We start from the raw sequence: 16,233 nt of genomic DNA on the forward strand, positions 1-16,233 counted from the left end.
TGAATGGTTGATAATCACCATGAATAATGGGGACAGTCCCTTTGTTCATATTCTCATTCAAATTGTTTGCTTGCAAAAATACCCCCCCCCAGTTTTCTAACTGAGAAAAACCTACTTTCAATCCTGAGATTTAGCAAGATGCCTTTAGAAAATGTTCATTAGGAAATGATCTCTATTTTTGTAGGGTCCCTACTCCATCTCCCATAATCTGGGCAATACATTCTGTTAAGTCATGACTCTTCTCCATCAACGATTATTACTACCATATTTTTCAGAGTATAAGATGTACCCTTTTCCCTCAAAAAAGAGGGTGAAAATCTGGGTGCATCTTTTACACTGAATACAGCATTTTTGGCCTCCCAAAACCCTGCCCTCTTCACCAAAATGGCTGTGCATAGCGTTTAGGAGGCTTGCAGGGTGCTCCTGGGGGCTGGGGAGGGCAAAAATAAGTGGAAAATGGGCCATTTTGGGGAGGTTTGCAGAGTGCAAAAACTTTTATTTTGCCTCTTTAAAATCTTGGTGTGTCTTATACTCCAATGCGTCATATTCCAAAAATATGGTAATAACGGAATGTAAAATATTGATACTGTAGTAGCATTCCTTCAAAAAGCTTAACGCAACATAAGGGGAGCATCCATGCTCCCCTTAAAGTAGGGAAAAATGAAGAGCAGAAATGGCTTCTCTGTGAATTTGCTTTAATTAGGATTTGCTAAATAAGCTTTAGTTGGCAAACAGGGCTGCATCAGAAATCTTGGTTTAGAAACCATAAGGTCAGCTGTATGCAAGCCACATGGTGGCTTAGAGCAAGGAACTGTGCAAAGATTAGTTGTACTAATTCTCATTCATCATTATCATCTTTTAATGACCCCATAATACTTTGCGGGATGAAGAAACTGAATGCAGCTAACAGAGTGTTTTAATGGCCAGTTGCCCTTCCTGTCGCCAATGCGGAGTTTTGTTCAGCAGATATATTCTCAGTGTACTAACTCTCATTCCATTCTTAAAATTCATATCCCTTTCTTTGCACCATTGTGGGCTTGTTCCTGAATTCCCCTAAGCACACTCCTTGTTGATTTGAACAGGAGCAGCCAAAAAGCAAAAAAGTATCAGTATATTCATTTGTTTGTTTAGTGCAAGTGCTTTTTTTTTTGCAACTTTACTCAAAACAAATCCAGCTGGCTTTCAAAACCTATCAACAATCAATAGCTCTAGCAAAATCAAGCACTCACAAAGATACATAGATGCATATTGTGGTATTGTTATGATCACTGTTACAAAACTGAATTGTTAAATATCTCAAAATAATTCAATTGTGCCATAGTGGCTATAATGAGCAACCACCCACAATCTCCACATGCATCTTGGGTACTTAGTATTATGGGGTGTGGGGGTATCAAAAAAGTAAAATGGCAGCCATGGACCCATTAAAAATGGATGCGACTCTGTTTGCCTGATCGCAGCTGCCAAAGAGCTGCGGTGGCGCAGTGGTTAAGAGTGCAATACTGCAAGCTACTTCTGCTGACTGCCGTCTGCCTGCAGTTCGGCAGTTCGAATCTTGCCAGCCTCAAGGTTGACTCAGCCTTCCATCCTTCCGAAGTGGGTAAAATGAGGACCCTCATTGTTGGGGGGTGGGGGGGCAATAGGCTGACTCTGTAAACTGCTTGAGTAGAGGGTTGGACTAGAAGACCTCCAAAGTCCCTTCCAGTGTTTTTATTCCCCGTTCTGTGTGCTTTGTATGAGCCCATAAATACAATGGAACAAACTTCCTTTGGGGTTGGATGCTAGAATTTGTCATGGATGACCCAAACACCTATCTGCCCAGCTTTATCCCTATGGAATCTTCTGGAGAACTTCGGGGTGCGGAGATGTCATTCCTCTGGATGTGTGTGTGTGAGTGTGTGTGTGAGTGAGTGAGATTGTGTGTGTGTGTGTGTGTGTGTGAGAGAGAGAGAGAGAGAGAGAGAAAGAGAGAGAGAGAGGGAGGGGGGAGACATACAGACAGAGAGAGGCACAGAGAGAGACAGAGAGAGAGAGGGAATATCAGAAAGACGGAGCTATGAAAGGCTGGCATTCCTTTGCATTCTGCCGACCAAGTAGCCCTTCGTTTTGATGCAGGTCACGTGTTGCAGGCTGCTTCTCATCAGGATAAACACACCTCACACCGTCTAGGCGAGCCGGGGAGGGAGCGGGTTCAGTGTGTCTCGAACGTGACAGCTCCCTTTGTCACGGTGGAGGAAGTGGATCTTTGCGGTTTTTCGTGCTTAGCAAAACAACAACCAGGCGGTGCTGGGGATGTCTTTATTTAGCACAGTTGCTGCAGGAGGGGTTAACAACCGAGGGAGCACAGGCTCTCTTGGGGGGGTTTCCAGGACTGTCCTACATTTTTCATCTTACGGAATTTCTCCTTTCTCGCCCCTCAATCCTTTTTTCCCCCTCCATTTCTCTGTAAGCGTGAAATTTGTATTACAAAGAGAGAAACAGCGGGGGGGGGGGAATCTCGCTGCTGAATTTGAGGCTTTGCAGGGCTATAAATTAGACTGTGGAGTTAAAAAAAAAATTCTGGCAGAATAAAAGGGCAAGCCATTTCCCTATTATTATTTTATCGTGCCACGAATAGATGCAGTAAACCTCTGTATTTTGTAAAAGAGGAAGAGGGGAGCTTCCCTCTTTTTAATATGTGCCTGGTTGTCCCCTGATCCGTCTTCTGAAATGAACAAGGACGCTATGACCGCAAAAGCCTGCCTTGTGAATCCATCTTAGTCAGATTAACAGAGTTGGAAGGGACCTTATAGGTCATCTAGTCTAACCCTCTCCCCCTCCCCCACCCAAGCAGGAGACCTTACACCATTTCTGACAGATGGCAGTCCAGTCTCTTCTTGAAAGCTTCCAGGGATGAAGCTCCCACAACGTCAGAAGGCAACTTCTGTTCCATGGTTGATTGAATCACATTAGGGATTAGATCACATTAGGCACTGCAAATAATCCTCAATTTATAACCACAGTTGAGCCCAATTTCTGCTGCCAAGTGAGATATCCACCAAGTGAGCCCTAACCCTAACCTGCCGCCGCCGTTAAATGAATTCCTGCAGTTAAGTCAATAACATGATTGTTAAGTGAATTTGGCTTCCCCATTGACCCTGGGACACTGCAGCTGCTACACACATGAATCAGCCGCCAAGAGTCCGAACCCAACCACGCGACCATGGGGATGCCTCAATGGCCACAAGAGCCTTAAGTGTCTGAACAAAATCTTTGCAATGCAAGGAGCAAAGATTAAAAAGAATCTTTTTCAAATAATCAGAATAGAGCCAGAAGGGACCTTGGAGGTCTTCTAGTCCAACCTCCTGCACAAGCAGCAGACCCTACACCAGTGGTGGCGTACCCACCCCCATAATTTAATGCCCCCCCATGCCGTGACCTCTGCGCATGGCTTTCTTGGATCCTGGGGAGAACGAAAATGGCCTCCCCCCGCCCCCCCTCCCAAAACAGAAATAGCCTATTTTCTGACTTCCAGTGGGTCTGGTGGGTCCATTTTTCACCCTCCCCAGGATTCAGAGGCTTTCTAGGAGCATGGGGAAGGTGAAAAATGGCCCAACACGCAAACCGGAAGTCCGTTCCCGAACTTCCGGTTTGCATGTTGAACGGCTTTTCCCCTTCAGGGAAGCCACCGGAGGGTGAAAAATGGCCGAAAATCAGCTGGCCAGCGTGCGCATGCCCACTGGAGCTGACAGGGCAATGCCTCGCGTGCCCTCAAAAATGGCTCCGCATGCCACAGGTTGGACATCATGGTCCTACACCGTTTCAGACAAATGGATGTCCAGTCTCCTCTTAAAATCCTCCAGTGATGGAGCAACCCACAACTTCTAAAGGGAAGCCTTTCCACTTGTTAATTGTTCTTACTGCTAGGAAATTTCCCCTTAGTTCTAGGTTGCTTCTCTCCTTGATTAGTTTCCATCCGTTGCTCCTCGTCTTGCCTTTTGGTGCTTTTGAAAATAGGTTGACCCCCCCCCCCTTCTTCTTTGTGGCAGCCCTTCAAATATTGGAATCCATTACTGTTACCATGTCACCCCGAGTCCTTCTTTTCTCTAGAGTAGCCAAGCCCAATTCCTGCAACTGTTCTTCCTTTATATTGTAATTATCTTGTTGCAGGATGTCCTAATGTTGTTACTGTTTCGTTACAGTTAAGTCCTCGGCTTACAACAGTTCCTTTAGTGACCATTCAAAGTTACAACGGCGCTGAAAAGAGTGACTTGATACCGTTCTTCACTGCTTCTACCTTTGCAGCACCCCCACAGTCACATGATTTACATTTGGATGCTTGACAACGGACTCATATTTATGACGGTTGCAGTGTCCCAGGGTCACCTGATTCCCCTTTTTGCGACCTTCTGACAAGCAAAGTCAATGGGGAAGCCAGATTCACTTAACAACCGAGTTGCTAACTTATCAATTGCGGTGATTCACTTAACAACGGAATCAAGAAAGGTCATAAAATGGGGGAAACTCATTTAACAAAGGTCTTACTTAACAACAGATATTTTGGGCTCACTTGTGGTCGTAAGTCGAGGACTATCTATATTGAACATGATAACGAGGAAACAGCCCTTGCTCTTCTCCTGAATCTGTGGTTACTAAATTCCTAGAATTTGCAGCTCCTTATCATGTGGCAAATGTCATCTTTCTAAGCAGCATTAAGATATAAAGCAAGTATAGGGAATCGCTGACTTATGATCACCAGCCAGTGGTTAGAATGCAGTATGCAGGCTAACTCTGCCGATTGCCAGCAGTTCGATCCTGACCGGCTCAAGGTTGACTCAGCTTTCCATCCTTCCAAGGTCGGTAAAACGAGGACTCAGATTGTTGGGGGCAAGAGGCTGAATCTAAGTGCTATTGCTATTTTTCTTCCTTCCTTCCTTCCTTCCTTCCTTCCTTCCTTCCTTCCTTCCTTCCTTCCTTCCTTCCTTCCTTCCTTCCTTCCTTCCTTCCTTCCTTCCTTCCTTCCTTCCTTCCTGGTGGCACAGTGGTTAGAATGCAGTATTGCAGGCTAACTCTGCCGATTGCCAGCAGTTCGATCCTGACTAGTTCAAGGTTGACTCAGCCTTCCATCCTTCTGACGTCCGTAAAATGAGGACCCAGATTGTTGGGGGCAAGAGGCTGACTTTGTAAACCGCTTAGAGAGGGCTGTGAAGTACTGTGAAGTGCTATATAAGTCTAAGTGCTACGGCTATCACAATTGGAATCAGAATTTCTGTTGCTAAGCAAGGCTGTTGTTGGGTGATTCACGCCTGTTTTCACAATCACAGCTGTTAAGCCAATCAGCTGTAAATCACTTTTTTCAATGCCACAGGAGCTTTGAATGGTCACTAACCAAATGGTTGTAAGTTGAGAATTGCCTACAGATACACTGTGAGCTACCAAATGAATCTGAACTTCTGTTTTCATCTGGTTCATTCCTTCCTCAGAAGTAAGATGCAGGGGGGAAAAAGGAGATATTGGAAATATTCAGTTAATTTTTTTTTTTTTTGGTATAATTGTCATTGTTCATGCTGTAGCTTGCAATCCTCCACATTTCTAGCAGCTGCTTCTGGGAAAAGCTGTTTATTTTCTGTTATCTGATGCCTGATGAATTCTATAGCATGCCTGGGATTGATTTGTTGCATTTTCTTCCTGAGAACAGCCACTTCTTAAAAGCAAGACAGGTAGTCCTCGACTTACAATAGTTTATTTAGTGACTGAAATGACAGTGGCACGGGGGGGGAAAAGTGACGTATGGCCATTTTTCACACTTTACAGCCATGGCGGCATCACCATGGCCACAGGATCAAAATTCAGACTCATATTTATGACGGTTGCAATGTCCTGGGGTCACGTGGTCCCCTTTTGCGACGTCCTGACAAACAAATTCAAGGGGGAAGCCAGATTCACTGAACAACTGTGCCACTAGCTGAACATCTGTACGGATTCACTTAACAACTGTGGCAATAAAAGTCATAAAATGGGGTGTAAAACTCACTTAACAAATGTCTCACTTAGCCACAGAAATTTGGGGCTTCAGGAGTCTGTGAGTTCGATCCTAGGTAGAGGTTCTTCTCTCTCTGGGCACAATGAGAATATATCTGAATAAGAGAATATATCTGCTGAACAAAACTCCGTATTGGCAACAGGAAAGGCATCTGGCCAGTAAACCCTCCGCTTCCATTCCATTGTCCAGACTCCATCCCATAAGGGATTATGCGGTCATTAAAAGAAGTTGAGTGGTGGTTGTAAATCGAGGACTACCTTGTTCTTACAATCCTGGAAATGCAGCATCTCAATTGCATTCTAGCTTTGAGGATAAACCTTTAGGTAGCTCATGCTGAGAGAAAGCAGTTTGATGGGTGATTTAATCTGGCTCTTGCTTGCAATTCTAATTGTGAGGCTTTGAGCCTTGGGCAGAAGCGGATCAGTGAAGGCAGCCCCAGGAAATGCTCCTTTTCTGCTTCATTGTCATCTCATCAGGCAGTCTGAGGCTAAAAAGGACGGACAAACTGCTGACATTGTCAGAAGGGATAGTGACTTCCCAAATTTGCCCTTTATTTCGCAAGACAGTTCATTCAGGAGTAACCCAAAGGTGCTTTTTTTTTTCAAGCGGCAACTGAACTTCCTTGGTTTTCCCTTTGAAGACATTTCGCTTCTCGTCCAAGAAGCCTCTTCAGGTCCGACCGGAGGGTGGGGAATGGAAGGATTTATATTCCTTGCAGACAGCTGGTCATTTGCATCCTTTTAGAGGGTCGTTGAGGCCACTTGGAAGTTTTTCTGTGTCTCCAGGATCACCTGAGTGGTACAAATGGTTCCTGTAGTCTGCCATTTTTCTCTCTGGAAAGGCATTCCTACTCCCACACCATTTATCCCAAAATTGTACAGCTAAAACTCTGTAGAGACTCTCATCCAGGTCATGGTTGTCCCAAAGGTGTTTTTTTTTTCAGGCGGCAACTGGACTTTCTTGATTTTTTTCTTTTGAAGATTGTTCGCCTCTCATCATCCAAGAAGCTTCTTCAACTCTGACCGGATGGTGGGGAACGGGAGGATTTATACTTCTTGCAGACAGTGGGTCATTTGCATCCTTTTAGAGAGTCCTTGAGGCCACTTGGAGGTTTATCTGTGTCCACAAGGTCACCTGAGTGGTGCAAATGGGTGTCGAGCTCTCCTGGCTTCAGGATGTTTTTCTGTCCTGTGTCCCTTCAGTGTTGAAGACAGGCGGAGGCTGTTGGGGACAAGTCTATGTTATCTACCGTATTTTTTTGAGTATATGACGCAGCGGAGTATAAGATGTACCAAGGTTTTGAAGAGGCAAATTAAAAAAAAAGTTTTTTCACTTTGGAAACCTACCCCAAATGGTCTATTTTTCACAAAAAAGAGCCCTTTTTTCAAAAAAAAAAAAAGGCATAAATAGCCCTTAAGAGGCTTGTAAAGTGTTCGGGTGGGGGGGGAACTGGCCTGTTTTTCATGAAAACGGGCCCGTTTTTTGGTCAAAAAAAGGGCATTAGGAAGCTTATAGAGTGCTCCTGGGGGTGGGGGTGGGGGCAAAATTGAGCAAAACATGGGACATCCCCAGGAGCTCTCTGAAAGCTTCCTAGAGGCTATGAATGGCCTTTTTGGTGAAGGGGTGGGATTTCGGGAGGCCAAAAATGCTGTATTCAGTGTATAAGATGCACCCACATTTTCAGCCTCTTTTTTGAGGGAAAAAGGTGCATCGTGTACTCTAAAAAATACAGTACATCTCAAACTGAAGTGCAAATGGTTCCCATGTTCCAGTCAGAGCCAAGGAAGCTCCTTGGATGAAAAGTGAAACGTTTTCGAAAGAAAAAACAGGAATGTCTAATTACCTCCTGAGAAAGCACCTTTGGGACCTGAATGACGGAGAATCTCCGTAGACAATGCAAGAGTTAACACAATGCATAAGGCCGTATTTCTTTTGAAAATATACCCTGAAGATTTCTCCAGGGCTGTTAAAAGTTTGTGCGGAATTTTATTTTTATTTATGTATTAAAATGTTGATGCCACCTATCTCCCCTACAAGGTGACTCTGGGCGGCTTACAAATTAAATATATACCTTATACAAATTCTACGTTTACAGGTAGTCCTTGCTTAAAAACCAACAGTTGAGACCGGAAATTCAATGGTGACGCACTGTGGTTGTTAAGTGAGACCTGGCAGACTTAGCACCTCACTTCTGCTGCGGTCATTATGCAAATCACCCATGGTCATTAAGCACCCATGTCACAACCTGCAAATTTGCTGCCGACTTTTCCATTGACTCTGCTTGTTGACTGTGAAGTGTGGCTGCTGGATGCTGCAATAGTCGTAAGTGTGAGGACCAGTCATAAAGTTATTTCCCCCCCAGCATCATTGTATCTGTGAACAGTTGCTAAACAGGGCAGCCTTTAGCAAGGGCTACTTCTATTGCTCAGGCTTTTTCCTTTCAAGCATATAGTAGGTGGAACGTGGTGGCTCAGTGGCTAAGACGCTGAGCTTGTCAATCAGAAAGGTTGGCAGTTTGGCGGTTCAAATACCTAGCACCGCGTAATGGATTGAGCTCCCGTTACTTGTCCCAGCTTTTGCCAACCTAGCAGTTCGAAAGCACATAAATAGCAATAGCAATAGCAGTAGACTTATATACCGCTTCATAGGCCTTTCAGGCCTCTCTAAGCGGTTTACAGAGAGTCAGCATATTGCCCCCAACAATCTGGGTCCTCATGCAAGTAGAAAAATAGGAACCACCTTTGGTGGGAAGGTAACAGCCTTCCGTGCACCTTCGGCATTTAGTCATGTCGGCCACATGGCCATGGAGACGTCTTCAGACAGCGCTGGCTCTTTGACTTTGAAACGGAGATGAGCACCACCCCCTAGAGTCAGGAATGACTAGCACATATGTGCAAGGGAAACCTTTACCTTTACGTGGGTCTGGAGTTTGTACAATTTAGACAAAATCCATCCAATGTAGCTTTGAAAACGTTCCCAAGAAGCCTCTTCTAACTCTTTCATGATCACTCGATGTTTAAAAATAAACTTCTGCAAACGGAGCTTCGGTTTAGCTTTGGAATAGAAGGAGTGTCTTTCTGGTGAGTCAGATTTGGTTGTCTCCAAGTCAGTTCTGCCTATAGTTTGCATCAACTGACGGAAGCTTTCTAGAATGTTCTGCTCTCAGACTGTGCTATTCCAGCTTCTCCCTCACTGTCAGAATTTTCAAGGGAGAATATTTACGGGGAAAACCAGAGGAGATTGTTTTAACAATTTGGCACTTCCTGTGTAGTCAGAACAGCCTGGGTTTTTTTTGGGAGGCTTGTAAGACATATGACCTTGAAATATTTAGATGCAGATTAACAGAGTTGGAAGGGACCTTGTAGGCCATCTAGTCCAACACCCCCCCACACCTAAGCAGGAGACCCTACACCCATGATGGCAAACCTATGGCACATATACCACAGGTGGCACACAAAGCCTTCTCCGAGGGCACACCAGCCATCACCCCAGCCCAGTTCCATCGTGCATGCCTGCATGCCTCCCGCCGGCCGGCTGGTTTTCGGGTCTCTGCTGTGCATGCATAGGGGCGGGGTACATGTGGGGGATGCGTGCACATGCGCGGGGGACAGGGACCAAAACTGGATGCAGTATTCCAAGTGTGGCCTTACCAAGGCTTAATAAAGTGATATTAACACTTCACGTGATCTTGAATCTGTCCCTCTGTTTACACAACCTAGAACTGTGTTGGCTTTTTTTGGCAGCTGCTGCACACGGCTGGCTCCTATTTAAATGGTTTTCCACTTGGACTCCAAGATCCCTCTCACAGTTACTACTATTGAGCAAAGTACCACCTATACTGTACATGTGCATTTCGTTTTTCTTGCCTAAATATAGAACCTTACTCTTTTTACAATTGAATTTCATTTTGTTAGATAGTGCCCAATGTTTTCATAGTCCTTATAGGCTGTAGCATCCTCTTTGTCCCCAGGACGTTGTCTCGGGAGATGAACTAAGTATGCTGGGTTGAATGTTACAGAAGATTGATTATTTTAGATTACCTCGGGCAACCTGTGCCAAGAACATACTCTCCATGCGATGGCCTTTCGAGCTGGACTGCCATTAATGATGTGGGCTTCTCTCCAAATTCTCCCTCTCCCTCCCTCTCTCTCTCTCTCTCTCCCTCTCTCTCCCTCCCTCCTTCCCTCCCTCACCCATTTGTCCATGCTCAGAAAAATTATGCCAAGGCAATTTGCTTGCAACGTGTAAGCAATTTTGGCTAGGTTGAGTCACACTATTGCAGCAAGGCTGGGAAAGTCATAGATTTGATGAGAGATGTGCAGAGGAAGCTAGGATGCTAAACAGAAATGCTGCCAAGTGCCAAAGACTTGCTTGGCTTCTTTTTCTACAACATTCAGCAGCTGCAACCACCTGCTTGAATTTTGAATTTTTTGGCAACTGCAGGAGAAATTGTCATTTATAGGAAAGAGGCAAAATGAGATCCGTATTTATTCCGTTCAGCTTTTTGGATGCTAATTGCTCATTCGGGGGGGGGGGTTACATGGGACAATTTTCTGGTGGCTTGTACCTCATTATCATGCCCTGGATACCAAAATCCCTTGGCTTTATTTTGGACTCTGCATGTATCCACATACAACATTGATAAATTGGTAAACAACTGACACAGCCATGAAGATTATTGGTGAGCAAAAGTCACTAACATTCCATGAGATGCTTAATTGGTGTCCAGCATGAGACACCGATTAAAGTTTGGAAAAAGTCACTTTGACTTTGGAAAACATGCAGAGAAGAACAGCTGATTAAGGGCCTGGAGATTAAAACATATGAAGAACGGTTGCAGGAATTAGGTATGTTTAGTCTAGAGAAAAGAAGGACTAGAGGGGACATGATAGCAGTCTTTCAATATTTGTGGGGCTGCCACAAAGAAGAGGGAGCGAAGCTATTCTCCAAAGCCCCTGAGGGCAGGACAAGAAGCAATGGATGGAAACTAATCAAGGAGAGAGGCAACCTGGAATTAAAGAGAAGCTTCTTAACAGTGAGGATAATTAACCAGTGGAATATGTTGCCTTCAGAAGTTGTTGGGTGCAAGGTGGCGCAGTGGTTAAATGCAGCACTGCAGGCTACTGCTAGATCAGCAGGTCAGCGGTTCAAATCTCACCGGCTCAGGGTTGACTCAGCCTTCCATCCTTCCGAGGTGGGTAAAATGAGGACCCAGATTGTTGGGGGCAATATGCTGACTCTCTGTAAACCGCTTAGAGAGGCCTGAAAGGCCTATGAAGCGGTATATAAGTCTACTGCTATTGCTATTGCTATTGCTATTGCTTCATCACTGGAGGTTTTTAAGAAGAGACTGGACAGCCACTTGTCTGAAATGGTATGGGATCTCCTGCTTGAGCAGAGGGTTGGACTAGAAGACCTCCAAGGTCCCTTCCAGCTCTATTCTGATTGACTGAAGTGCAGTTCAGTTCTAAACAAAGTTGCTCAGTTCCCAGAAAGCAAAGGAACACATCTTGTGAAGACAAAGCACACCCTTTTATACGAGTTGCCTGCTGCCAATGAGCTGAAATGCTACAAAAGCAGGAACTAGAACATGCTTTCATCGAACAAATACCTCTCGCTGGTTAGGTTTTCTTAAAGTTTATTTGATTGCAAGCCAACCAGAGCCCCATAAGATGGGTGGGTGGCTGTATAAATCAAAATAAACCATTAAAACAGAGAAAATGTCACTCCGGAGGGATTTGATAAATTGCCTCTGACCCTTTTTAGGATCGCCTCCTACCTGCCATTTGAAGAGTGGCGTACGCCTTCTATTTTAAAAATTATTTCATGGATATGTTATGCAATCTGAGTGCGACTGATTCTGGTGCTGAATGCAAGAAGGATGTTTGGCCATTAAGAATAATATTCTGATGAATAGACTAACATTAGCAATTAAAGAGAAAGAGCAAACTGAATATTGTATAATTTGGGAAGTATTTTACCAATGGTTGGAGAAAAAAAAGGAGGTTGGAAATGAAGAAAATTTAAAAATAAGTAGATAATACACTTACCATGAAGATATAAAATGGTTAGTAGGTGCAGGTTAAGAATAATGAAGTTTAATGTTGATATATTATTATTAGAAGATAGTAAGGAGAAAAATGGAGAGTTTTATAATGTTTAAATGCTTAATATATTATAATACTAAACTTAGGGAAATAATGTTAATATGAACGTGAAAGATGTGGCAGAAGAGGAATGATGTTGCACAGAGATGTTTATGCTCAGACGAAAGATAGAATGTTTATTTTTGTAATTGAAAAACAATAAAACTCTTTAAAAAAAAAAGAATAATAGTCTGGATATTGTCCCCTAAACACTTAACTAAGAATTCTTCCAGAGGTGGATTTTACCATCCAGTTGCTCAGCCTTGCTCTCAGATAACCAATAACTTCCGCAAGAGACATCACTGGCAGAGGGTTACAGGAGGACGTGGCAGCCGAAAATGGAGCTCGGGAGTCTGTTTTCGCTGGCAGAGCTCTCTGACCACCACAGGCGAATTATGAAAACTCATCTATTTTCCAGTCTCCCTTTCTCAAACATTCATGGGGCGGGGGGGGGCGGGAAGCAACTGATGTGGGAAAAGGCAAAAGGTTTAGAAACGAACAGGAATTATTTTCTGGATTATTATCATTCAGAGTAAGGTGAGAACGTGACGGAAAATAAGTAAACATATACACACAATCCACAAAATTCTATACAAAATTTCTACAGGAGTATGGCAGCAGCCTCATAACTGTATATCCAATTCTGCTATACTAGCATTGCTTTGTGTAAATCTTTTAGGGAAACAGGGACAAACAAATGTGCATAAAATCATTTTTTCCAGATTGAAATAGTTGCATGAATTGTTGTTGTTGTTGTTGTTAGTTGCGAAGTCATGTCAGACCCATGGACAACATTCCTCCAGGCCTTCCTGTCCTCTACTATCCTCTGGAGTCCATTTAAGCTAACACCTACTGCTTCGGGGACTCCATCCAGCCACCACATTCTCTATCGTGCCCTTCTTCTTTTGCCCTCCCTTGTTCCCAGCATGAGGCTCTTCTCCATGGAGTCCTTCCTTTTCATGAGGTGGCCAAAATATTTGAGTTTCCTCTTCAGGATCTGGCCTTCTAAAGAGCAGTCAGGGTTGATCTCCTCTAGGACTGACCGGTTGGATCACCTTGCAGTCCAAGGGACTCGCAGGAGTCTTCTCCAGCACTGTAGTTCAAAGGCCTCCATTCTTTGGTGCTCAGCCTTCCTTAGGGTCCAACTTTCAGTTCCATCGGTAGGAACTGACTAATGTATACTAGAGTAGCTGAAGTACACAACTGAAGTTGTTTCTATTTTTTAATAACCAATCTGCAATTGTTTTCGTACACTTCCGTGTGTACCTTCACAATCTACTCTCTGCACTTAATGTTCAATTCATTGCCATCATGCCTGCTGGCATTTCTCTTGGTAGTTACCAGCCTTCCTACTTCGCTATGTTTTAAGGATTACTTTTATTTTTCTACAAACTCAACTAAGTGGCAATTTTTTTAAAAAATTCTAAGAATGGCCCTCTAGGTGTCCTTAAAAATCATAATAGTGAATGCCCGCAGGCCAGTACTTTACGTTTGAGGGCTACCAAACATCCAGAAGAGCTGACTCTGTTGAAAGTTGGATGATCTGAAATGCTGTTCAGAGGGAGAAAACCTGTTTTTTTTTCCTGCCTTCCTTTGTTTCTGGCATGAATGCAAATCCATTATTCTGAATCAGCTGACCAGCAGAATTGACTTTGCTGCAGTAACAGTCCTGGATCTGTCTGTTCTCGGAAGGACTCCATTGAATTATTTCCAGACTGACTTATGGACAAATTGAAACAGAAGGTGAATGGCATTGTATTAATGCAACATTACCATGTTGCCCCGAAAATAAGTCAGGTTCTTATTTTCTTTTGACCCTCGAAATAAGCACTTGGCCTTATTTTGGGGGAGGTCTTATTATTTTTGAGGTGCAGGAGATGGTGAGTGTGGTTACCTCATGGCTGCTGCTATGTTGCAATATTTTGGGGAGGGCTTATTTTCAGGGGAGGGCTTATTTTAGCGCATGCGCTCAAAAGCCCGATTGGGCTTATTATTTGGGAAAGTCTTATTTTCAGGGAAACAGGGTAGATGAAATGCATTAGATCAGGGGTGTCAAGCCTGATTTCATTGAAGGCCACATCACAGTTGTGTTTGACCTCAGGGAGATGGGGGGGAGTGGCGAGGGTGGGGTGAGAACGGCCAGCTTGATGTCACTCATGTTAGGGGCAACTGTGGTGACCCGAGCACTCTGTCAGTGAAAACGGATTCCCGAGCTCCGTTTTTGGCTGTGATGGCCTCCTGCACCCCTCTGCCAGCAAAAACAGAGCTCCATTTTCATTGGAAGAGGTTGCAGGAGGCTGTCGCAGCCTAAAATGGAGCTCAGGAGTCTGTTTTCACTGGCAGATGCACCACAAACCAGTCCTTCGCTGTTTCCAGGGCAGCCTCACGGGCCAGATCTAAGTACCCGACATTCTGGATCCAGCCCCTGGGCCTTGAGTTTGACACTCCTGCATTAGATGAAAGCAAATAATATGGAAACTCTTTTTGGTGTGCAAGGAAGGCGTGGGTTAAGGGTGAAGTCATTGTGATGGGTAGACATGCATGAACCAGCTATTAGATTTTGGGAAGGAGGAACAGTATAAGTGCTCCTCGACTTATGGCCACAATTGAGCCAGAAATTTCTATTGCTAAGTGAAACAGTTGTTAAGTGAGTTTTGCCCATTTTGCAACTTTTCTTGCTACGAGTGAATCACAGCAGTTGTTCCATGAATAACAAGGTGGTGAAGTGAATCGGACTTCCTCATTGACTTTGCTCATCAGAAGGTTGCAAAAAGGGGGATCACGTGACTCCGTGACACGCAACCGTCATAAGTATGAGTCAGTTGCCAAGCATCCAAAGTTTGATCCCATGTCTATGTGGGATGACGCAATAGTTTTAAGTGTGAAAATGACCATAAGTCTCTTTTCCCGGTGCTGTTTTAGGGTGAATGATCACGAAATGAATGGTGGTAAGTTGAGATTTGCATTGTTTTCATTCCAAAATCTTTTTTTTTTTTTTTTTTTTGCCTGAGGGAGTGGGATTAAGGAAACCTTGCCTGAAATATTTCTACTTGTAACAAGTTTTTCTGGTCTTTCAAAAGCTAAATACCAGAATATTTCAGGAATGACCCCTCCTCCTCTTGCTCCTTGCTAATTGCCTGTAGAAGATCTCCCTTCTTTCTCTCTCTCTGGGGCAGAGAGATTTATAAGACTGCAAGGGAATTTAAAGTATGCAGCCAACTCCCTGTCACTATGCCTTTCTGAGTCTGCAGTGCTAAAAGTTTTTTTTTTCTAATAAGGGAGATAAAGTTTTTGGAAGTTGGCAAATCTGGGCAATGAAGTTGAAGCTCTGTAGCATCTCACACAAGAGTAGGGCAACTTTTTAGGGCAGATTTGGTGTGCCGAGCATATGTTGCAGATAGTTCCAGAAAATAATGGATCCCTACTGGACATGCCCATTTCCAAATGCTGTCACAATACATCAATGCAGTGGATGACAGGCCGGTGGTGTTCTGTGTGGCGATTTCTTCTAGCCTCTTTCTGCTTCTGCCTCCCAGCAATTTGCCTCCTTGCAACAAACAGCAAACAGTACAGACAATATACACTGTTTGTAGTGTTGTATTTCAGACTGTACTTGTACAGATACTGTTAAAATTGATGTGCTTTCTGGAAGTATAGTTATTCTTTGCTATTTAAAAGAAGATACAGTAGCACTGGGCCTCTTCAGATCAAGCATTTATTTTAAAAAGCTTCTTCATTTTGTTCTGTCTAGAACAATAATAAAGCGGTCTTTAAAAAATAAGTCTAATAATTTGAACATTCTATAGGCATTTATAGTTATTGACTTACCTCCTTGCAGCAAACAGCCTGATTAGCACAAGAAAAAAAAATCTGCCTCTGTCTCCAAGCAATTTGCCTCCTAGAACAAACAGCAAGTTTCACTTTCAGTTTAAGCATGCCTCCCAATCATCAGCTGTTTCAGGCTGCAGGGATTGCTGTAGCCTATTGCAGCCTCCGCAAGATCCAGTTTCCCAGTTTGTTGCAAGAAGGTAAATTGCTGGGAGGCAGAGACCAAAGGGTGGGGGT

The 16,233-nt window shown here is 43.9% G+C and overlaps 1 protein-coding gene across 3 annotated transcripts in view; it reads left to right on the forward strand.

Moving 5' to 3' along the window:
• The window catches only part of TACC1 (transforming acidic coiled-coil containing protein 1), a 108,047-nt gene that overhangs the window by 43,510 nt on the left and 48,304 nt on the right, over positions 1–16,233 (forward strand). The window lies entirely within an intron of this gene.

This window comes from Thamnophis elegans, chromosome 13 (assembly GCF_009769535.1).
Source record: "Thamnophis elegans isolate rThaEle1 chromosome 13, rThaEle1.pri, whole genome shotgun sequence".
Taxonomy (NCBI): Eukaryota; Metazoa; Chordata; class Lepidosauria; order Squamata; family Colubridae; genus Thamnophis; species Thamnophis elegans.